The sequence below is a fragment of the Dromaius novaehollandiae genome, chromosome W, assembly GCF_036370855.1.
Source record: "Dromaius novaehollandiae isolate bDroNov1 chromosome W, bDroNov1.hap1, whole genome shotgun sequence".
Classification (NCBI taxonomy): domain Eukaryota; kingdom Metazoa; phylum Chordata; class Aves; order Casuariiformes; family Dromaiidae; genus Dromaius; species Dromaius novaehollandiae.
In genome coordinates this window covers 18,280,504-18,304,083 of record NC_088130.1, presented here as the reverse complement: position 1 = coordinate 18,304,083, position 23,580 = coordinate 18,280,504, and positions in this window count along the sequence as shown.

Below are 23,580 nucleotides of genomic sequence, written 5' to 3'. Positions count from 1 at the left end.
TAAAAGAGAAAGAAGCTTACAAAATATTTGTTGTGGAAAAGCCAGATATGGAAACAACATATATGCTAGCTGCCACTGGTACAGGTGGTTGTAAATTTTGTCTGCCCCAGATGTTATCATGTCCCAAATCCTCCAGATAGAGACATAAGGCAGAGTCGTCAGTTAGGAGGCCAATCACACATTGTGCTTCCACACACAGGCTTTTTATATTGAGAAAACAAGGGGCTTGGTGGGGGGACAGGGAGAACCAGAAAAAATAGAGCTGGTACTGAAAAGAAGGGTTTCCCAAAGGAAGAAGAGGTGTCAGGAAGAAGGGGAAGGTCCTGGCTAAAGGAAAGATGCTGGAAGCAGGGGAAGATCCTGGATATCAGAGACGTGTGGAGACAAACACTGGGGGATGCCAGGGATCTTGGCCCGTAACCCCCAAGACAGGTAACTGGGAGCAGCAGCACAGCAGCAACCAGCAACACTTTCAACAAACTTTCCCAGGCCAGCAGCAACGTCCCTCCAGTGAAGCTGAGGCCTAACAAACCTAGAGCAGGGCCCGAGCAAGATAATCAAGTAGGGTAAAAGCTCTAATCTCCTTGTTTCTTAAATAAACCCTAGCATCCAGATCCTCCATGAGTTGTCATTTACTCCGTCTTGCCCAAGACACTGTTGAACCTCTAACACCGAAAGATTTTGCACAGGGAGATGGGATGGGGGACTTGTGAGGATGTTAAAAAAAAAGGCTACGAAAGAATGAATACATAAGCTCTTCTTGTCTGCTGGAATATAAATTAAGCTAATGGATGAAGAGTCATTGCTTTTTTTTCCTTGAATTCTGCAGTTAGATTGTTTCATCTTATGCCTTGTCATAAATTCAAACAAACAATTCAACAAGTAGGTAGCTAAAGGCACGTGCCTCCTACTTACAAGAACTAAGTTAAAACACACACAGTCTTTGGAGTCAGCCAAACTGCAGCAAAAGGAGACTGCAAGGTAGGAACCCCAAGATCCTCTGTTTTCCAAGAGCTGACGATATCTGAGCTAGGCAAACTTCTGCTCGACAGAGTCATTGTTTGAGACCCGAGTTTTGATGACTTGGTCTGAGCCACCTCCCTTGACATGTGCTATAATCTGGCTCCTCTTGAAACTGAAAGCATTGCACCTGAGCTGAAAGAGATTGCAACTCCTACTTCAGGATAATGTAGCAGGTGCACTCATTGAAAGTGACATTCAGAAATCTAGGTAAAGATAAAAATACCACTTGGCCTCAAGTTTTAGCTTTTAAATGATCAAAAGTTGGGGGAGAAAAATAAAAAAAAGGAAAAACTTCTACATCAATAAGTTGTTTTAAAAAATGCATTTTTTATCTTTCACTTTTTTTTCCTGCAAAGGCACCTTATAATTTAATTCTGTTCGTATTTACTGCAACAAATAGAAAAGTAAAGGACTTGTTTGATAGCTTAAAAACAAAGTACCAGTCTCAGCTGACTAAACTGGTGGCTGCAAACTAGATGACTATTATTTACGATGGTAAACGTACAAAATAGAAATTGTGTGTTAACATTCTTGATCAATTTGGTACTGGTTTGACAGCCTGAGAGACTAGGCTCATCCATCAATATAGCAGCTACTGCTTGGGGAAAAGGCGCACAAATTTCTCCAGGCTCACGCACCTTCACAGTTGCAAAGGTCAGCACGGAAGTCTGTATTTGTTACTACGTTATGATATCCTAGACACTATAATTTTGTAGTCAGTCTGAAATTTATCAGTAAATGCCAACTTTATAGTGACAATCACTATAACACACTGCAGGTTGCTATTGTGAAATAGGAACATATCTCAGTCTTCATTCAGTTATCGCCTTCTCTGCTGCAGGGGAGCAATAGCAATTCTCACATTCAAAGAGCTATACAAACTATACAAATTTCTCAGAAGCTCCCGCCTGGTCAATATTTAATCAAGATTTGCTTGAAATCTGCAGAAATAAAGATATTAAAAAGGACTGCTTTACTTGTGTACAATACACAAGTCCTGCCAGCCTGTTTATGGGAACAGCATGGGGAGGAGGGGGAGGGAATTATTCAAGGAAAAAGAATTATTCCAATGGCTTTTTGAAAGCTTTTTCCCCCGCCATTTTACAGCTCAAAGTATGTTTGTTTATTTTTATCTTGAATAATCCAGTTACTTATGTTCCTGCATTTTTACCACGTCAGAGAATCACAGGGGGAAGCATCTCTGTCTACCAGTTCACGCTGTAAGGTAAGCATTAAGCAACAAACAGACCAACATGGTTCCATACTCTCCAGCTAGAACAATGCTTATATACATATCCACTTAGATACTATGCTTTCCTCAAGACCTGCATACCACCCCAAGAACACCATTTACTGGCACATCAAGTTATTTGCAACAATTAGGTTACTTAAAACTTAAATTCAAGATGTCTTCCTGTGCACTTCACACTCAAACATCAGTAATTGTTTCCCTGAGTGTAACTGCTTAGGGGCTAATTTTAGATAGTTAAAAGACAAACTGTATATTGTTTAACCATGTCGGCCTTTAAAAAGAATGCTTCACTGCCTCCATTATTAATTGGGAAGATATGATAAAATGGTCAATAATGAGAATCAGGAGCACCATTTCTAGCGTCATGTTACTTTGTATTATTGATTACTATATAAATTTATTTTCCCTCTTTCTTACTCTTTCTTTGGATGAAAATTGCCACTGAAGAAAACCCATCAGTTACCTTTTCAATCCCTCAGCCTTCCTTGCAGACACAGAAAAATCTAAATATCACAGGTAGATATTTACAGACAGCGGGACAGGCCAAATACACTTCATACCTATTTGCCTGCTGGGGACCAACCGGGCCAGTATCTTCCTAAATAATTCAAGTTAATGTTGTTATTTGCTTCATTTCATAGAACAATCACCCACTCCAATAGAACTCAGGCTAAAATGGCAACCACCAGCATACTAGCCCGTGTGTTTTGAATTAAAAGACCACCAACTAGATAGTAAGTTGGGGGAACAAGAAAGACTATAAAAGGAGGCATGTCAATTCTACCAAAAGTATCTTAATTTTACTGGATACTTGAAGGAAAAATAATAGATACAGGCTATCTGTTTAAGAGAATGAGATTCACAACTGTGAGGTGAAATGGAATCATCAAAATGGGGAAAAAAGAGGAAACAAACATTTTGCTTTTGAAACATGCTCAGGAAAACACGCTCAAGAAAACGCTTATATTCACTACCTCTGTAAATCTTTTCTCCCCACATACAGGCCTCACATTTGCAAATGTTCATCTACATGCTTCACTTTAAGCACCTGACCAGTTCTATTTAAATAAATGGGATAAATAACTCCATTTCAGGAAACGGGACTACTCTTGTGCTTGAAGGTAAACATGTATCTGAGTGAAAAGGATTTTGAGTACTAACAAAGAGATTTTGATTTAGAATCCACTTAAATATTCATGGGACATTTTCTCGGTCATTCTGCCACAGATACTTTTTGTCATTTTCAAGCATTTTTAGATAAGTCACTCAAATCCCCAGTAGAAAATTGATTCACCTAAACCCTTGATAATTGGGGGGGGTGGGAGGAGGAGAATGGGGAACAGGTTAGACTCTTTGCTATATCCCAACAAACATGAAAACTAAATTCCAAAAGTAGAAAGCAAGTACAAAAGGGACTGAAACATCCCCCCAACAAAATCTTCCTTCACCTAGAGAAGACTTTGCTAGCTATAGTCTCCAAGTCCAACTTTGGCACAGCTTTTGGCACTTCTGCAAATAACATTTCTACAATGGTTTTATTAAAAAAAAAAAAAAAAAAAAAAAAAAAGTTGCCAGAACTTATCAGTTTTTCGAGATTCATTTTCTATCTAAATTCTAAACAGAAAGGTGACAGCCAATCGGACTCAACTGAAACTGATGAAATACCTGAATTTCAGCAGCAAAAGTGTCAGACTGTTCTATACATGAATGAATTTTAATTTGTGAGTAAGTTTGGCTTCAAGGAGCATATTTTAGAACTCATTTAGTGCCTTCTATCAAACTACTAAACTTTGCATATTTTGAGATAGAAAATACCGTTCTTAAGTGATCAGCATCTCTGTGTATATGTAATTATACAGATGCAGGACTCACTCTGATCACATTTACTGGGGTAAAGAATCCAAACAAATTCTGCTACCTAACAATGTCAGCACTATAAAGTTTCGCAGCTATAAGATGCAGAACGCATTCTTTTTATATCCCCACACTTGGAGAACAGCAATTCATTAGCTGCCTAACAAGCCGGAGTGCAAGAGCCTTACTGTGTGATTCCTGCTGATCAGTCTTGCTCCTGGCAAGACTGATGGGGGAAGTTACATGTTTCAGGTCATCTTTCAACTGAAGTCTGCTTTACTAATGCAACATAGTTTAGAGAAATACAGTATGCAAACACACAGAAATCTACTCACTCAGCTGTAGTCTGAAGATGATTCCAAACAGAAGGGAAGGGAAAATAGTTGGACCTGTATATACAGAAACTTGGTATTAATGGTTGGAGTTATTGTGAAGACAGACAAGCAGCCATTTCACATCCTGTCTTTATATTACAAGCATACATGTATTTCAGAATCTGATTTAATAGTTTTGGATGCTAAGAGCTGAGGAGGTCAAGAGAGACAAGAGTAGCAGCATGAATTAGGAAACTGAGTTTATCTAACTTCAGTTTCCACATTCTGCATTTTCGTGCTCTATGCAACCCACCTTTTCAATTAGCATCTACAATATGCATTTGAATGGTTTGGAAGTGTTTTAGGGCATTTTTCCAAATTGGCATGTTTCTTCCCTCTAGTCCTTAAAATTCTTCACTGAGCCTAACTGGTCTTCCGAGAATAAAGCATGTGAAGCTTTGCACAGCTACTTACATACGCACAGAAAAGTAGAAGAGGTTCATCCAACTCTAGATGCTATTTCCTACACACAGTCAGTATATTCCTTAGAAAAAAATACGGAGAATAAAATTGTCTTTCAGAAGTATGTTAGATTGATAAACTACCTTTGACATCTTAGATTTTTCATATTCTGTAGCCATTAAATATGTATTACTTTTATATGGGTATGTGATTTATACGAGACTCTCACAGAAATAAGAAATACAGCTTAAGTTTTGACTCCTTGGAGACCTGTGAGGCAGAAAGAGCAACTGAATACATTACACTAACTTAACCAGTTTACTAGAAAACAGCACAGATCAAGTTGACGTGAGTAAAATCTGAATCTTATTAAATTGTTTCTTTTCTGGCTAGTTCTTAGTTTTAGATTGATGATACTTGTGCAACAATAGAATCCATGTCCTTCACTTCAGTATTGAAGTTGATCATGTTCTGCAAAAAAATTATCTTTCCACTTCTATTGTTGAAAATTATTTATCGGAAATAACTATCATGAAAACTGAAGCTACAGAACAAGTCTATTTACACTAAAAGACTGAATCGCATAGAATTGAAAGTTTCCAGAGGGATTTGTAAGTACACGCCCTTATTCCAGGGGTCCTTGCATGTTTCCTGTGTCTAAGCCTAGCTAGACTAATGAATATGAGGAAAAGGCTGAACTATGCATTAGGCTAAATACGTTAGAGCCCCTTGTTAGTAAGTTTGGGTTTAAGAGTTTTTGAATTCTCAAAGAAAAACAGATAGGCCTGTGAGTTTTAAAAATGCAACCTATGCTAGCTCTAAGCATCCTATGAGCTCTGAAGAGGTTAAGGACAGATGTGCTAAGCTAGGTGGGAACAAAGGCACAGCTGGGTGCCCAGTGAGATTTTCAAAAGTTTTTAAATGAGTTGTAGGGTAAAAAACACCCTCATGCACAGATTTCTTTTGTGGCAGTGAAAAACTAAATATGCGCAAAAGCTATTCTTCCTTTTGTTTGTTTTTAAGCATGCTTTGCAAGCAAAGTTATGCAAATTGTTTTTCTTTACCAGTAAAAGGTAATTAGACTTGTCAGAGATGTGGTAGAAATAACAGTTAGGTAAGAATTTAAATGCACCAAGTGTGGTGCAGAAAAGCTCATTATTTTCATAGTATGTATGAAAAAGTTAAATAAGAACCTGAACATGTTTCTTCACCCACCTCTTCCTCACTCCCTTCTCAGTTCCACAGAAACTTAATATGCTAGCATTTCTTGCTTAGCTTCTCTTTTTCCACCCTCCAAGGTCAGGTAGGCTTCAGCAGGCTGCTTTTATTATCCTCTTTGTTTAATACATTACCAGATGCCTAACAGGCAGTCTGAAGAGATGCCTAAAGGTAGCAAGGCAATGCAAGAGTCATCAAGTTGATACTATAATAAAGAGGACATAAAATAACTATGGTTTAGTCTACTGGCACCAGCATCTAAACTGTCTGAACATCACTGCCATTACTGCAGTGACAGAATATTCCAAAGGGTAGGAAGTGCCAACATCAAGCTTTACAAAGTCCCTTGAGGCAGCATAAAGTCAAAATCACTGACTAAACTCCCTCAGCAGCAGCCATGTACCAAAACAGCCACAGTCTGTTACAGCTTTGCTTCTTGTACTGATGTGAACTTGAATTATCTCAACCCCTGACTCCTATTGGCATGATCAGAAAGTACGGGCAGGCAGTTTCTTCCATATGCATGGTCTTGCCTTGCTAGTCCCAGTAAGGACAAAGGAACCATCCGGGGAACTAGATTTTTTGCTAGTAGAGGGCCTCTTCTATAAAACCTTGAATATAGCAGTTTTCCAGAAGAACATGTGTCCTGGAAGTATATTCCTATTACACATGCCCAGCATTGCCACCCTATTTGCAAAGCTGATCTCCCTCTTCCCGCTTCTCCAGCATTAGAGGACCCATTCATATTATGTTGTAATCTGCCTTGTACTGCGATCTTAGTATCTTAGGATATTACTTTTTTTCTTCTAGAGCAGATAGTTGGCTGACATGGAAGAGGGAACCCATCCATATTTGCTTGTGCCCATGTTACTCCTCTCTTACGAAAACTATATTCCAGGACACAAGATGTGAGTTGCAACTGGAGCCGCTTCTTATTTCATGTGGTAGCACAGAAATCTAAGTGAGTGCTGAAGTGCACTCTCATCATGGAAAAGTGCTGCATAGCACTAATTAAAGATGTCCCATAGTTTCTTGGCTACTAACCACTTGGTTCACAGCCTGAAACGGCTGCCTCTCTTTCCTTCCTTCAGTATGTATGCCCTCACCACAGGTTGGAGATAGTGAGCAAGTAAGGAATCCATCTTTGTTTAGTTTATTCTACTACCTATCACCACCACCTATTAAAGATACTGAATCTCAAAGAGCTGCATATTGCTACGGCGCAACCTTTTTTCCCCCTAAAACTCAACATCCAAAGCAGTGGTGGCATGCAGGAAAAAGCATTTATTCATTAGTCCGTACTGCTTATGAATGCCTGTCAGCCTACCTATGTGCTGGCAGCTAATACTGATCCCATCTCAGTGCTCAGTTATATCTTCTCACTTGCACAGGCCATGCAATATTGCACTATTTGGATGACAGGCAAGGAGTATAAGAACCTTTGGTCCCAACACTGTTTTTAAGAATTCTGTTAAGATTACTGTATTCTACATAATCACAGCTCCTAGAAGGAGATGAGATTCTGATTCTTTTTTTTTTTTGGAGGACCAAGCCTGCACCTAATTGACAAAAAAACACTATGTCCATTTGTTCTTGGAAACCTAGCCTGCAGTTTGGATGCATCACTTTCTCATCATTATTGATGCAGAGAATAAAAAGGAAAAGTTACTAAAACCAGAAAACAAACCAGGGAAGGATTTTGTTTCAGAGAACCACCACCAGAGAAAGGTGATGAGATTGCAATGGTAAAGCATAAAACAAGTCATATGTGTCATGATAGCAATTTCACGTCACAGTCTTGTTAGTTTTATCTCAAAATCCATCATCTAAAGGATGTTATAAGAATTTTACTGGATGACACATTTGCATTAGTAATATACACACAACATTCAAACTGCACCCATTCTCTTCAGAGGAGGGTCATTCAGGGGATGGGGTAATCTGTGATGTCAGAGCCTTAAGAGATTACATTTGTTCATGGCTTGCTAACAATGTTAGCTTACTGACTGTTTCTGTTATTAGTCAATGGATCATCATTATTATTTCCTGAGCTCTCACTTCTTTTCCTGAGACTGTTTCATTAATATTAAAGAGTTTGCCTCTGATAGACTGCTACCAACAAGCCATTTTGAGCAATTTCTTTTTCACATGGATCATCCTGATTTGCAACCTGCTAAGCAGAGACTTCTTCAGAGGTGACATTTGGTAAAGATGTGCTTTCATTGCAGCAGTCAATTACAGTGTCAGATTATGATCCTAGTCTCAATGCTAAAGCCAGCTGAACAATATTCACAAAATAATTTATTCAGTGAATTGTGGTATTTTTCTAGTAAATTATTCAACTAGTATTTCTTCATTCGTCACCTAACTCTAAGTTGTGTCAGTTGCTCCTCTGTGCTTTTCATTAGTCTGGAATTGGACTGATTTATATGCAGGATTGCTCGTTATCTGAGCAATGAAGTAGATGTTACATATTTTGAATTGAACCAGAACATGTTTTATTTACAAACAGGCACATTTAGTCTGACTTTTATCCTTGCACCATGCAACACAAGTTAGTGATATATTGTTAATTCATCACTGTTTAAATAAATTAATATGATTCAATGCTTACTCTTTGATACTCACCCCTTAACATGTTTGAAAATATTTCAAACATTTACATATTAAAATAACTATAAGAATGGTTTATCTACATACTTCTCAAAGAACACAATCCTTCTGCATAAAAAAATTTGTTTTTTAATTAACGGGACACTTGCAAGATTCAGTATTTTGTCTTCAATAAAAGGCAGTTTAAAATGAACTCAAGGAAAGTCCCATATTCCAGAGGAACACTCTCCATACTGCTCCATAAAACTGCTAGCTAGCTTTAAACTTTGAATACCTTGTTAGGAAACCCTTATATCTGCATTCAAGTCAATGGTGTTTTGTGGGGGCTTCAGGATCTACAAACCTCCTTTCAGGATTGCTGCCCTATTGCTTTTAGACAAATTGCTTTGATGCATTAAGCAATATTCTCCATGAAGTCAGTTTAAACTGCACACAGTCGTAACACTGAGTCTATCCTCGACTTTTGTCTGCAGTTTTAATGTACAATACACAAATGATGCAAGACATGTATGCCTCTCTCAAAGCTTCAGGTACAATAAGTTTTTACATACAACCACAGCCTGGATCGGGAAAAAAAAATATATCACATGTACAGAAGTTATGTCTCAAATATAGGGCTTATAGGTTTACTTCCTTCAAGTGTGTCCATAAAGTTTCAAGTCTGTGGGAATCATGAAAGCCCTAATATGGAGAAGGCACTGATGCCTGAACTGGGAAGACTCTCATCCACAGCCCATCCTTGCAATGGTCTTGGGTGTTCACAATACTTTTGGGGAGCAAAGGCAAGGGGGTGCAGTGGGGGGGGATGACAACACTTAGGAAAGTGTGATAGGATTTGACTTCACGGGAATAGAGCTTAGATTATAAGAATTACCAGACTGAATGTGGAAACATTCCAAGATTAAAAGCAAATGAATAAATAAACAAAGAGAGACTCTACCATCTCCACAGCAGCACACAGAATCTGATGGCTGCCGCTTCTGTTCCTGCAGCGAATACAAGCAACAGAGCAAAACTGTCTAAAAATGAAGGCTTGTTTTAGGCAGCCTACTGAAATGGGCAGGAGGCCTTTGAACATTATAAATGCCCCACTGCCTCAAAGCATAATCAACCCAATCAAGTATTCTGTCTCCAACAGCACAGTAAGAGAGGTTATTTATGCAAAAGCACACAGCTTTGCCATTCTCTGGAGCTCCTCCCCCCAGACTCTGAAAATACCCACAGCTGGTGGAATAAGACTTAGAAGGTGCATTCTTGCCGTATTATCTTAATTATCTGTTTTGTTAAGGTACCTCTTGCCTCTCAAAATCTATTATTTGTGATCCTGTGATAGTAGTGTCCACAAGCTCCTTTGGCATGAAGTTCACTTTCTGGAAGTTCACCATCTGCTATGAAGTTTCTTCATCTGTTCAGATTTCAGGAAGTGCACTGATTTAGTTCTGTTACTATAAGATTTGGTGAGTAACGGAAGATGAATGACCATTCACTATAGCCCCCATGCCCTCAGGGTCATCAGTCTCAGCCATATCCAACCTCTAGCCTTCTCTCCAAACTAAACAGGTCCCAGACTTCAGTCTCTCCTTCTAAGGCATCTCTTAAAAGGCATTCCCTTGATCATTTCTGTTGCCCTTTGCTGTTCACTTTAATTCCACTCCATCTTCGATGACCCATAAAGACCATAACTGTACCATTCAGTACTCAAGATGTGGGTGCACAGGCTTTATATAGAAGAAAAAATGTCATCTTCCAACTTGCTCTCAGTACGCTCCCTGATGATGCTCAACACACTGTTATTCTGTGGTTGTCACTGCACACTGGTCAACTGATTTTGGAGACCTGTCAATAGTGACCCCAAGATCTCTCCTGGGCTGTAGTTGCCAATTCCAACTTCCTCTAGCAGCATTATTTCACTTTTACCTACATGGAAGCTCATCTGCCACCTTTAACTCGCCTAATTTTTTTTAAGATCCTTCTGAGGTTCCTTATTAACAACACAAAAGAGCTCAAATGATTAGAATCATCAGCAAGCTCAGGAATTTCACTGTTCACTCTCTTCTCCAAATAACTGATGAAATTACTGACTGAAACCAGTCTGACCACTGATTCCCTGTAGTGTGTCAGCACAGACTTGTCCAGATTTACCGTTTGTTTCTTATCTTTTCAACAACTTTGAATAAACCGAATTTATGAATTCTAATCCTACAGCTATTTAGGCTTTAACATAATTCTACACCAAAGTCTATTAATAAAGAAGTTTCTGAAAATCTGCATGATTACACTTCCAGTTCCTCTTTATCTCTGTGCTGATAGCCTCATAGAGCTCCGGAAGGTTAGCAATGCAGAATTTTTCTTCACAGAAGTCATGCCAGCTCCTTCCCAGCAGACCATATCTATGATCTCAGTTACCTTATTTATCAGAGACTCTACCATGTTACTAGCTATGTAATTTAAACTAACCATCTATAACTTCTAAAATACTCTAGAACCTTTTTCCCAAATGGGATTCATAGTGACAATCTGTTACTCCTCTGGTTCAGCAGCTGTTTGTAATGAAAGGCTGCATACCTTGGCCAGCAGTTCTGTAATTTCACATCTGAGTTCCTCCACAGCTCTTTGGTGAATGCCATCCAGTCCTGGCAACTTAATATCCAGCTTAGCTATTTGGTCTAATGCTTTTTGTATACTTGCTTCTAATGAATCTATGGCCTCTAACCAATCTGCTACAAAGAATACATCACAAACTTGCTACTAAGGATTTGGGGGATATTTGACATACCAGTGCTAATGCTTCACTGAACATCTCTGTTATGGCCTTGTTCCTGGGAAACTTTGCACACCTTGGTCACCAAGCAGTCCCTGCAAAATCCTACCTTGCTTCCCACTTTTGAGTGAAGGGCTATTTTACTGTAAGTTCAAGCATCCTTTGAAATTGTCTTTTCCTCTTAATTTCTGTTTACATTTGATGTGCTGTGTTTATGGCCCTTCCTGTTCTTCACTGGGCAAGAACTCCATTTACTAAATGCTGAGCTTCTCCCTACACTAGCCTCCTCAACTTTTCAAAGTAGTCATGCAGAGTTTTCACTGTTTTCTTTTAGAGCTGTAGAACATATTTTACCTGCTTCTAATACATTGCTTTAGTTAAACACCATTTAGACTGCTTCTAGGCTTTGTTTCTGGACTGTTCCCTTTAGATTTTTAAGGGACTGCACTACTCTTACAACAGCTCCCTTTCTCAAAGCTAAATATCTGCATGCTGGATTTGTTCAGTTTGTTGCAGTGTGGTGAGAAACCACAGCGTGACCACTATTACAGAGCAGCTCTTCCACAAACACCTCTTGAACTAGGTCCCGTGCGCCACATGATCAAATCCAGAATGGCATCTTTTCTTGTGGGATTTACAATCATTTGTTGTAGGAAACTGTCATTTGCTGCACCCAGAAAGCTTTCTCTGTACATCAGAAGTGGCCTCACTAAAGAGGCATGCAGTCCCACAGTATCAAAGCAAGGAAAGGTCCAAAGAAGAACGGTCTAGTGACAGTGATCAGGGTCAGACACAGCCCCACAATGACCAGGCAGGGCCAGGGCTGGGCTGGGCAGCTGGCCCAAGGATCTGTGTCCAGATCACCAGGGCCTGTGGCCAGGCAGTGGCATTGATGTGATGTGCAGTTCAGGTGAGGACCATGAGCAAGGGCTTAAAAAGAAACACATGATTAGAGAAGGGGAGCCTCAGTTGAGGCTTCTTCCAGCTTTTTGAAATTTTTCTTCACAACAGTCTGAGCCAAAATTAGACATCTGCATCACAGGAAATAGCTGGTCCTTAGCAGAAGTAGCTAAATACAGAGGAGGCAGGAGAATGAGCGAAGGAACCATACACCATTAACATTTATCACTATCACCATCCTAGCCAGGAAGTTGGTAGTACCATCCTACTGTTACATTTTTACTATTAGCATTTAGATTCCCAAACAAAGATTTCCATATTTACAGGCACAACTGTTTTTCAGTTTCAGTGCCCTTCCTCCACTTACATGTTCTACTCCATTACCGCTGACTGCTTGGCAACATTATTCCACTGATCATTCTTGATCCTCCACATTGGGATGCCTATTATATAAGGGTTGTGGTTTGAAACTCAGCATTTTAGTGACATTTCCAGGTTTTCAGTCTTGGTGTAGAAACACCCGTAATTTTGGTACATACAATATTGAGCTACAAAGCAAATGTGGGGGGGGGGGGGGGGGCAGGAATCGAAGAGCATTTCAGCAGGCTAACATACCTTTCTTATTTATCAAGATTTGTTTCTCTCCTAGCCTATTCAGAAGTTACTCAACATCAGCTACAATCCTCTCAAGGGCCAGCACAGACCTTTCTGCTCATCAGCTTCCTTCCCACACATGCACTGCTTCACAATCTTTTTGATTTTCAGTCAGCAGCCTGACTGTTTTCACAAGGTGCAACCACACTTTCTGTACTACTTACTCCTTTCTCAAGAGATTCCTCAGCTCCTAACACGCTCTTCACACCACTGACACATTCATGCATTGATTTCTGTCTACCTGAGCACAAGCTTCCCACAGAGTATGCAGTGTTTCAGAGAATATCCCTCTCAGTGCAAGAGACCATGACATTGGGTGAAAAGCAGGTTTCACTAGAGATAGGAAGTTGCTGTTTCCTAACATTTTCATCCTCACCAGCACAAGGGCTGCACAGTAAAGGTAGGACCGCTCTACAGGATTCTCATAAATCTCATCTACAAAAACTATTTCTTTTAGCTACTCTGTATCAGCCACTCAGTTCAAGAAAACAAGTCTATTCTCTTAGTCCTAGGAGATGTGTGCATGACGGTATAACATACAGGACTGCTCTCAAGTACATAATCATTCATATTACACTCCATACAACAACCTGAGCTCTGTTGCTGAGCATCTACCTGTGTATTGAAGTTAAAAGTTGCTAGCTTCTGAAAGCTTATTGTCTTCTTTTAAAGAGACTGATCACCTGTTGTATTACTGTACACTTACATAAATTAGCAAGAGATGAAACATGCCCAAGATTGTGAGAAATACAACTTAGAAAACCTGCAGCGATGACAATAGTTGATGACAACTCTTTACCATCACTATTACAAATTATCTCATTTACTGTCTCCTTAACATTCCCTCTTATGGTTGCTCAGCTATTGCCTTTTGTCCTGGCCTTAGCAGGATCCTCCACCTCATCAGGCTCAAAGACAACACCTTGCCAAGACCTTTCACACTCCCCTCATAACCTCAAGAAACAGCCACTCAGCAAATACCAAAACACTGAAGTGCATCATCACATACACATTTCTCCCCCCTGCACTACCTACTCACATGAGCCAAACACTTACCAAGTTTCCATGCCTTTCAGAAGTTAAACTCAACTTTTTTTCTTTGCTGGAAAGACCCCACTACACAAATTAACACCTCCTACTTCCCCCTGGTCATTATAATCCCATTGCTCCTCAGCATTTTACCTAAGCCAAAGCAAGCTCCACTTCCTCATCAGGATCAAAAAGATCACCTTGCCAAGCCCTGGAGAAGCAGCCACCTGGCACACACTTAGAGCAGGCTCAGCAGTACTCAAACTCTCAGCAAAGCACACAGCCATAGCTACCACAAAAAGAGTAAAAGATGATTAAGCAAGCCAAATACTTGTCAAATTTATTTGCCGCCATGAGTTCTCAAATTCCTCAGTTCGGGGGACATGGAGTACGTCCTTTAGGGCAGCCTGGGATGGCTAAGTTTGCTAAAGGAACCTAGGACACATTCCTGTGTGTGACCAGCAGAGGTTCATTTTGGGGAATACACAAAAATTCTTTTTTGGGTTGCTGAAGGATGCCTCTATTTGGTGGCTCCAGACACCTCAAGTTAGGTGCTGAGCTACTTGAACTCCACATGTTGTGGGGGTCTTTCATGCCCCCAGTGGGAATCAGAGAAGTCTCCAAGCAGATATGCTCCAAGTGACATGTCTGTCTCTTCACGCCAGCCCAGTGATGCCCCAGCCCTCAAAAACCAGTTCCATCCTACAACAAAACATGCTTTTTAGGCATCAGGATCACAGAGGCTACCAAGTCCTATGCCCAACTCTAGGCAGAGAAGAGGCCACATTGGCCTGGACTGGTCATCCAGAAAACTTCTGTCCCATTCTCTCCCAGAGAGATCAACAGATCAAACTTGCAGGATGCAAAGTATTTCTAAGTGTCCTTTAGCACTGACAGAATTGAAGCACTGAAAAAATGTTCTCAAGATTTCAAGTAGAACCCTGAGCTGTTCTGTTCTGTCTTTGGTATCTTTTCAGCAGTTTTTTCAGTCTCAAAGTGGGATGAGTAACTCCAGGAGGCTACATAATAAACAGGCAGTCTAGAGGAAGAGCACTTTTGGCATAAACCCATTTTTAAAACCCAGTTTATACTGCTTAGTCCCAGCTGAATGTAAGTTGTAACTCATGAAATTTACATAAAATAATTTATGTTGAATAGTGATTACTGTATGCAAGTGATCTGGAGACCAGTAATTATTTACTGAAGAAGTTACAACCGGACTTAAAATTATAAATGTCTGATAATTTTGTGAACTATTTGCTGACAATTACCAACAAACTATATAAAACATACTGAATAAATTATTAGCAAATTATCATCAGCTCTAATGTTTGGTTTGATAATAAAGTGGAATAGCTGTATTTTAGAAATAACTTTTTTTTTTTTTTTTTTTTTTTTTTTACAAATGGCATAGAAACAGGAAAAGTGACTGAGAATCCAAAATACTTAATTTAGAAATGACTATAGAGATAGAAGTTCTGAAGGAATACTTAGCTTTCTTTGCCATATAGTTTCTATTGTAGGTCTAACCCTTTTTTTTTTTTTTTTTTCTTCATTTCAGATCAAATTTGGTGATCTTTTCTAAGAACTAAGTGGTGGAAACCTTATGATCTCAAAATAGTGAGGTCTGATGTTTAGCAGAGGTTTCCCTGAAGCTTAAAAAAAAAACTGCACCCTTTCTAGCTATTGAGAAGAGAGAGAAAGTTTCTCTCTTTTAGGAGAAAAGTATATACCTCTATTACAGAGCAAACTCTGACTGGGTTACTAACATGAAAATCCTTCTTAATCCTGTTTTGCAAAAATCTTTTGTATCACATTACTGAATATGGTTTCCCACTTCAAAGGCATTATCTTCTAACAAGATTAAACAAATCTCCTTTGTTGAGTTACTACAGTTTTTAGGACCATACAGCACAGTTTAGAGATTTGCTTGTTGGCTATTATGCCTTCTTATGTCTCATTAAGAATTGCTTTGATGATGGATGGCTCAATAGAAAATTGCAGTCTGTCAGACATAATATTATCCACATTGACTCCCCACAAAATGGGCAATAAGAACTTATCCAATCAGTATTGTTCTTATTAATTAGTTCTTACCAAGAAGAAACTTTATAGTAAGTCATAGCACTAAGAACTTATTTAATCTTTCCTCACTGCTGTTCCAGTAACAGTCTTCAGGACTGACTGAATAGCAGAGGAACTTTCTAACAGAGTTTGTAAGAGCAACCCCAGGAACTGATACCTTGTCAAGGTGAACCTCCCATCTGTACTTCTGTTGGTGTGACTTTTTTGGCATGACTGCAGAGGCACTCCAGTGAACCTCTATATAACAACCTATCTGTACTGAATACATGACTGACAAAGCAATTGTTACTCAGCTTCATCTCTGCACAAAAAGAGGGAAAAAGTGGCCTTTGGCATTGTGGACTAATACAATAAGTCTCCCTGGAGGGTCACCTCCACATTCAAAGAGGCTGCGCAGTAGCTGGAAGAATGCATGGAAGTGAAGGCATCAAAGGTACTATTGCAGCCATAGCAACATCCTTTTTTTTCTTCAGCTCTAGGACGGCTGCATGGTGAAGCAGTCAAAGTGATGAATGCCTACCCAGAATGAGGATCAAGCAAACATCAGAACCCTTGTTTTTCACAAGGAAAACCATGGCTCCATAGCCTATGGAAACATTTCTCTCTAAACAAAGTTTAACTAATGAATGTCTCACAATGATTGTGAGCCTGAAAGGTAGCAATAACTAGCCATAACAGCCAAAAGAAACAAATGCAGATTATAAATACTCACCTATAGAAGCAAACTGTCAGGGAGCTAAGCGTGACAGCAACACAGAGCAGTGCCCTCATGGATCATGGATTCAGTCCCACAGTACCCAAACTAGAAGAGCAGAGCAGGTCTGGAGAGAGTAGCCAGGGTCAGCCATGAGTCCCATGATTGCCAGCCAAATCTGCAGTGGCAAGACATATCCAAGGCCAAGGCAACAAGGTCAGGATCAGCAGGATACAAGGCCAGGAACAGGCACAACTACAACAGCTCAGGCATGAACTAAGAACAAGGACCTAAGCATAAGTGCAGCTCCCAAGCTCATACACAGAGAGTGCACAGGTGGCTTTCATAGCTCTTTGTCAGATAGGTCTTTCTCACAGCCTAGCTCTTTTCCCAGCAGACTCATCCCAGGTTACACAGCTGCACTCTGTTAGAGCTGACCTTGGGCACAGGCAATCAAACCACCTAAAGGTGGGCAAAAGAGGTTGCAGGGCTTGTTGGTGCACTCAGGACCTTCGTATAAACAAAAGAAAATACACCATGTATGAAAACAACACGCAAGAAGTGCTAATTTAGTAGCTTGATTTGTAAGATATAAAGCCTGTATCAAATACTCTTCAACAGAAAGAGTCCGTATGTTCACAGGTAGTTTTTTTTAGTAAACTAACATTAGGCTATAACCTAGGCTGCCTCTCCTTTCATGACTCTTACTGTCCCGATCAACCTGCCACGGAACAAAACTCTGTTTCATTTTCACATTCAGAAATACATTTCTTCATAACTGAATATTCAGTAGTTTAATGCAATTTCTACTAAGTGGACTAAACTGTTATAAAATAAATGCTGACAGTCATCATATGCTACACTTGCTGATGGCAACCACCTGCAAAACTTCCTTCTTCAAAAAAGTGTCAAAAGTTAAAGATTTGAGAAACAGTAAACCTTATGCCATTCCCTATGCTAAACAAAGCAATAAAATAGACACCTGGAGGTCATCTAGTCTAATTGCCTGTTCCAAGTCAGAAAGTTAGATCAGATTGCTCAGGACCTTGTCCAGGCGAGTTCTAAAAATCTGAAGGAAGGAATTATCCACTGGCACTTTGGGCAACCTGTTCCAGTGCTTAACCACACATAGCAAACATTATGTTTTTTCCTTTATATCCACTTAGGATTTCCCTTTTTGCATGACTGCTTGCTGGACACCTCCAAAAAGAGTCTGCCTCTACCTTCTCTACAACTGAGAGAGTCAACATTATAGAGAGGGGACTACATCAAGTAGATTCCTTTTTAACCTCCTGCTCTCCAGGCAAAACAGACTCAGCTCCCTCAGCCTCTCCTTGTACGTCAAGTGCACCAGCCCCAGAGAACCCTACTGGCCCCGCACTGAACTTGCTCCAGTGAGCCAATATCTCCGAGCCCAAAACTACACAGTTCTCCAGACGTGGGCTCATGTGAACTGAGTAGAGAGGAGTAATCAGTACTCCTGACCTGCTAATGCAACCTAAGATTTGTTAAAGTGTACTTTTGAAGGGGTTTCTGTACTTAATTTCTAGGAAACCTAGAGTCTGTAATACTGATACAGTTATTTCTGCTAGCCTTTTTCTAGATGCTTTTTTTTGCTGTTTATCCAGAAACGCAGAACACAAAGTCCTCTACATTCCAGCATTCAAACTGGTGTATGCCTTACCTAAAGGTAAGCCATACAAATACACTATATAAACAGAAAAGTCTGATGAAATAGTTGGTGATATAAATACCTGGAGACTGTTTATAAAGCAGACAATACCTTTTGTTTTGAATAGGATAGTAGGCCTCCTTCAGAGTTGTAACACTGGGATTGTGTGGTTTCCATCATCTTTACTGAGAGACGAGAGAGAGAGAGAGAGAGAGAGAGAGAGAGAGAGAGAGACGAGAGAGAGAGAGAGACGAGAGAGAGAGAGAGAGAGAGAGAGAGAGAGAGAGAGAGAGAGAGAGAGAGAGAGAGAAGGGCTTAAAGTTTATCCAAAGGGCCAAGTGAAGAAAGAAAAAGCCAGAGCTGTACTTATAATGAGCAGATAAAATTCTACCAGTACTGCTAACTGACCAGTAGTTTTCTCCTCTTTCAAATGCCAAAGATACCTGTGGGAGAAAGACCTAATTCACTGACAAAGCTTCTAAAAACTAAACTTTGTTAGGACTTGCTCTTTGTGTGAAACTCTGTGTATGAAACAACCATAAATAAAATGTAAGTTGTTTGTAGGTCTGTGTTCTGCTTCTTTCTTAAAGTTCTACTATGTTTGTTTCTTAGAAATTTCTTAGAAAACTCTTGCCAAAGAAGAAATTTCCACTTAATCACACTTCATTTCTAAGATTGCATGAGTCATTCTTGACAGAATTATAGTGTGTAGGGTGCTATGCAACAAATCGTTTTCCTACCAGCAATACCTGTCTCAAAAGACTTCTTCAGACTAAGAATTAAATTGCTAGTTAGAGAAAGAGACTGCACTTTAGACAATTCCACTGGGCTAGCTGTATGGATTTAAAAAAAAAAAAAAAAAAAAAAAAAAAAAAAAAAAAAAGGCTCTTTTGCTTTGAAGGAGAAAAGACTGGTGATGAGACCTATGGTCAAAAGAACACCTATTTAATCTTTCTACATATACTTTACCTGCATTCTTCCTAAAAAGTTACTTGTTTCATCATGATGGGGGATGATATTTTCTTTTTTAAATCTTGTTTGTAAATGCATTCCTATATTGTAAAAAGCCAGAGAAGGAGAAAGATAAACTAAGGAGTGGAATGAAAGAAGGCATCAGGGAGATTTCAGAGACAGAACACCATCACAGGAGCAAGGAGTTCCCGACATAGAGAGAAATAAGGAACTTGGAAATCTCTTTCCTTTCTACTCCCACAGGGAAGGCACAGAAGCAGCAAAAAGAAAGTAAAGCGGCAGAGTGTGTTTCTTTCAAAATACTGAAACAATCAAATACTCAGGTTATGAAAGGGAAGGGATAGAGCTAGCCTTAACAGGCTTGGTCAAGGTTTGATTCTGACAGTCTTGGTAAGTGAGATATTACAAAGCACCGGGCTGATGAGGACTTCTTATATGGCTGCATGAAACATGGGAAGCTTAGAACAGCCAGCAGCCACTAGCATAACAGATATTTCATTTATGCAAAGTCAGCAGGAGCCTGTTAACAAAATGGAGAGCAGCTGAGAAACCGGTCCACAGAACAAGTAAACTTTTGACTCTGTGCCATTGTGAACTCTGGCTTTGTATTTTGTTTCCTAATCACCTTGAAAGAGAGATTATATATCTTCTGGAGCCTGATACAATGCCTAAAGGAAATCATTCCATTGACTTCAGTGAACCTTTTACTGTAACCTCAATGTTCTTTTCAAGGAAGTCCTGTCAATATTCTCCTTTCTACGTAATACATTATGATGCACTCAGAATCAAAATACAACAGTAAATAAAGTAAGACTTTAATCAATAATATGGGAAAATAGAATCCAAAGCACCCCTAACAGAAGGAAGCAAGACAGCTATTCATAACATTAACCTGAGTAATAGCAAGCCCAGGAGCAATTTGGTAATTCTGGCATCAGGGCTTCTGAGTTCAGCAATTTTTGCTGAAGCTATCCTACAATGCAGAAAGCAGTTCCTCGTTCTTCTGCCAGAAAAATAAAGCAAGGGTGCATGCAACACTGTGGTCAAGTGTTTAGGCTCTTTGGATCTGATAGCAGCAAGAGGCGGGTTGCAGTCGCCTTTCCGAAAACTTGGCACCAAAAAGCAGTCCTCAAAGAAATTCAGACTTCAGTCCACATGCATTCTCATAAAAGCCAAATTCATATTTTGGTGAAAGCATATGGAGATATACTGTGCTTTCCCTTAGCTGGAAAGGCTTTCAAATCCTGATGAAATATGAGACTTTATAGATCTGAGGATGTAAAATGGTCATAGCTTATGACATATATGAGATTTTCTGTCTACTGTTAAAATTCTAGATTTCAAGATGATAGATATGTCTAGTCTTCTTACTTAACTAGCTAATTATTTTCAAGAATGGGAGCAATCTGTTTCAAAATATTTTATCCTTCTGTTTCTCTTTTTCAACTATAATTCATATCCATACAACTTCAAAGGGACACATTCAATCAACTAGTTCTACAGTTGCATTCTAAACAATACAGTAGTTTCTTTCTGTGGGGGAAAAAGGGTATCTCTGCCATGTCTGGGTTCTGTTGTACAGAAGCATGCATGGTAGAAATCGTAAGAAACTACAGTCTAATTGTCTACCAGCTTGTTTAAATCTCCAAACATATAAGCAAGTTCGGGTTTCAATACTGCAACGGTAATCCTATCGCTAAATCTCCCCTCCCTTGGGAATTATATTAAAATGACTGAAAGTCTCTTTACATGCTTCTAACTGCATTACAAGGGGAGTTTTTAGGCCTTTGGACAGCTTTCATTTCAACCTAGTGACTCCCAAGCCGTCTGCATGCTATCAAGAGTCTTTGCCAGAATGAGGTCTGCCAAACCAGCTAGTTTTGTCTTCTGAACCCAGCAAATTGCATTAACTGCAAAACTATTCTCTCAGAAAGTATACTGTTGTCTGAAAATGCGTATTCCAAAAGCAACAACTCTGATACTAGGAAAATACAGCTATTTAAGGATTTTAATTATCTACCCATCTATTACTAATGTGATTTCTTTTCTTGCCAGCCTTCCAGGTTCATTTCAGTAAATCGTCATCAGTTACCCATGCTTTACATTGGCAGTTCTTAACAGATTCCACGGATTTGCCAGATTCTTTGAGGGAAATAAATTGAGTCAGACCAGAAAAATCTAGCCAGAACATGAAAACTTTGTCCTACAATCAAAATATTATATAACTGGCAGAGAAATTTTGTGAGAGGGTTAATATTAACAAATTTCTCTTTTTAGCCCTGTAAGATTTCTCAAATGTGAAATAATTTAAAATGTCGGCCCTTATATCAGCCAATGAGTCTCAGCATCTTCAACTGCAAGTCCTAAGGGAAAAATCAAACGTATTTTTACCCATATTTTAATTACATTTCTATAGATTTTGTAAAATATTTAGGGCAGTATCCTTTGGGCTACTCCTCTCTTCACAAGAAATGCTGAAGCACTTGGAATGGAACTAATCTGCATTTTGTTGGTTTACAGTGTAAGCATCAGTGGACTATAATCAGCTCATACTTACTGGAGCCACCAACGCATCTGGTTATCATGTATAGTCTATGGGTGCATATGCTGTATGAACAGGCTCCGAGTGTGGCATAACTGGCTCTTCTCTATTCTGTAGACGTGAAAAAGGGTGGGATAGTGAGTCATACTTAATACTTTCTAGCCAGGCTATTTAATAGCATCATTTCTGTAATTTTAAAATTGCCCCAAAGGCATTTTAATATATCATGTTATTCTTGCCATACGTTTTCCCTTATAAAAGCAATGAAAGACCTCTCTAGTTCAGTTCAGCAATGAAAATCATAAAAATTGGAAATCCTTTAGATAACAACTGAGTGTTGTTGATTCTTCTTGCAATACGAATTGAGTAATTTTACAGCAAGTGTGTGGTCTTTTATGGCACAATAGAACATTTCTTATATCTGACTTCTGATTAGAGGCCCTTTCTTGCCTGGGTCACCAACATTTAGTTGAACACAATCTCCAGCTATCCTCTACAGAAGTACAACACAAAGAGGATTTTGACGATGAACTCAACTGGAAAAACAGAAAGGGAAGGTGAGGAGGGGAAGATGTGGAAAGATGGCAAATTCCTTTGAAGGTTCCAGTTTTCTAGTCAGAAACAGAACCTGTTGATGTATCTACGGAGTCTGAGACACAGAGGGGGAAAATAAGCAATGATTCTTCATGACTTAAATGCTTTCTGTAGAAGACTATCCAATTTCCTGGAGAAAGACTAGTCGCAAACTCAGCATATTCTCTTTCCATGCTTTTTCATTTAGACGAGACTAACACAATACTAGCAGTAACTGTCTCTCTCTCTCTCCTATACTCTCCCATAAAAAACCATAAAAAAAAAATTTCCCTTCAGAAACTGCAGACTTTTGTACCTAGACAAATGCAGATTCCTCAGAACTTCAAGTGTAGGGAAAGCTTTTCCTTGACCACCTCATCTAGAAAAAGTTCTATACCTTAGCTCCTCCATCTCTTAGAGACCAAACTACTATCAAATCATTATAAAATTTCAGAATATCACAGGGCTGCTGAAAGCATAAATCCTTTTTCAAATACCTTTAGTGTCATCAAAGAACTATCCTGCCTGAACATCTCTAAAAGAAATAGTGAAAATCTTCTGTTCCTCCACTGTGACAGGCATTTATGGACAACAGAATTATCCTGCAGAGATAAGTGGCTAATCAAGCAGGTCTGTAATTCACATCTCAGACAATCACTAGCCTCCACAGCTCATTGTTCTTAATGGAAAAGTAGCGCCCACCTTGCAAAACAGCAAATCACCAACTAAACAAGAAAAAGTGTTAATGATCCCCTCAATCCAGGACCATCAGTTTCCATTTCCATCTCCAATCATTTGCATAAAAAAATGCAAAAAGATGTTCCAGTTGTTCTTCACCATAGTGAAGAAATCCAGTAAAATTCAAATTCCTTTGGTGAAACAAAAGTGAAACTTCTTGGAAAATATCATACTACACCCCCCCCCCTTTTTTTTGAAAAGCTAATGTGCAGAACAGATAAATG